This window comes from Momordica charantia (assembly GCF_013281855.1).
Source record: "Momordica charantia cultivar OHB3-1 chromosome 7 unlocalized genomic scaffold, Mcharantia_2.0 BLBB01000007.1, whole genome shotgun sequence".
NCBI classification, from domain to species: domain Eukaryota; kingdom Viridiplantae; phylum Streptophyta; class Magnoliopsida; order Cucurbitales; family Cucurbitaceae; genus Momordica; species Momordica charantia.
The window spans coordinates 12,155,081-12,157,136 of record NW_028275165.1 but is presented as its reverse complement, the minus strand read 5'-3'; positions in this window follow the sequence as shown (position 1 = coordinate 12,157,136).

Below are 2,056 nucleotides of genomic sequence, written 5' to 3'. Positions count from 1 at the left end.
ACACAATTTATGTATAAAATAAAATTTCAATATTTTGACCATTCTCAAATCAATCCATTCATAAAATAATTCATAATTCATAAATGCCAACAAAACAAACAAGGAAACACATTGAATGTGATTTGACTTGTGTCCTTCCAAGCGCACAACTTTGGAGCTATGTGTAAGCAGCTCCAACATTTGGTTGACCTTACCCACAGAAGTGGTGCCCATACCTCGATTGAAATATTCGAAACTATTCAATGTCTCATCCAACCTCAATTTTTCACTAGGATTCGCTTTGGGCCTGGAAGATAAAGTTAGAGAAAAAAATGGGAACCATGGCCAAAAGCATAATGTGACGATGGTTAATGTACTCATAGATATAGTACAATTCTCTATTTTATTTTGGACAAATATACTCTTGAAAGCAAACGAGCATACATCAACTTGATTTTAGGAAATACACGACGAATACTAGGTGTGGAAGATAACTTTAGGGAGACCAACTATAAAAAATCAAAGTTCAAAAACTAATTTGAAAATATTACACTTTAGATACTTTCCAAAATAAAGCCGAAAATATTGGTTCATTTGAATTTGATTCTTTGCCGGTTTTAAATCGGGAAAAAAATGCATACTTGCATTTATGAAAGAATGAGAAAATGAATTATAAACATCATGAAGTTGTAAATTGACATTTTGGAAGTGAGGTTATTTGAGAAAGTAATTAATGTGAAAGTTTCAAAATGACCAAAAGACTAGTCTAGAAAAATCTTTTGAATTGAAGGCAGATTATGAAAAATTTAGTTTTGAATTGTGGAGGTGGTAAATATATGTACTCGTAGGCTAAAGCTCGAAATAATTGATACTATATCGAATCAGGTAGACAATACATCGTTCTCAAATAGATACCGCGTGACTTTCTTCTATCTTATTATTTCCATCACACGATAGCCCTAGCTGAAAATTTCTTTAGGAAAATATTTATTCGTGCCATCTTTAAATACGAGCACTTGTGGATTTTATTCGTTACTGATAACAAAACAATATTCAAATAGGAATGCTTTTGGATTTTATCGAGTATATATGTACTCGCAGTTACAAATTAATGCATGTATACATAATTTGGGGTCAAACTGTGGACGCCCGACCTGTTCGAGCGAAGCTGAAAAGGTTGACATAACACGTCGACCTCGACTGCTTTGAAGGGGAAGCCACGCGCTAGACCCCATCTGCTAGAGCAGGAAATGAACCGGTCCAAAGCAAGGACCAGAGGTCACTCAGGGGACCCCGGTGCGAGTAGGGAAATGTCGCATGGGGACAGCTATCTACCCTGTGTCAACCACTGTAAATACCACCACTACCACATGCGCAGGTATGAAATCTGTCTAAAGCTGATATGTTAAGCTCAGATTATCTACTGACTTGGGCATCAGAGTAGTGTTCCTCCTTGTAGGTACCCATGGATTCGCTCTAAGTGTCGTCGACTAACCTCCCAGGTCATCTTATGTGCCTTGGCAGATTTTTTCATCAACAGTTAATGTCATCTGTGAGAACGCTATCATAGCTAAATCAACCAGATCGCTCAACTGCTAATCATGACGGAAGGTTCCCAAATGTCAAGTAACCGAGAGCCGAAGGACCCGAAAAGCTCGACCGGGCACATCTAAGCCACCTGTAACGCCCCGTCCCTCAGGTTAGTTAGTCTCGAATCAGGAGATTTTTATTTTTTAATTAAAACTCTAATTAAATTTATATCTATCGGGCTCTAAACTCTAATTAAATTTATATTTATCGGGCTCCGTGTGGTTGGTTTTGTCTTAAGTTGGGATGAATTTCTTTTCTTTGGGCTTGGTCATGTTGGACTTTATTGGGTTGGTTTGGTTTTAAAACAAAGGAAAAGAGGAAAAAGAAAACAAAAATCAAAAGGGACTTTATCTTCTTCTTTCCTTCTCCCTTGTTGCCCTAGAGCCACCCCCTTTCCCCTTCAATTTCCGGCGTCTTTCCTGTGACGACAGCGAGCAGCATGAGCGGTGGTCGGAGTCCTCCGACAGCAGCAAACTGCAGCGTGTTT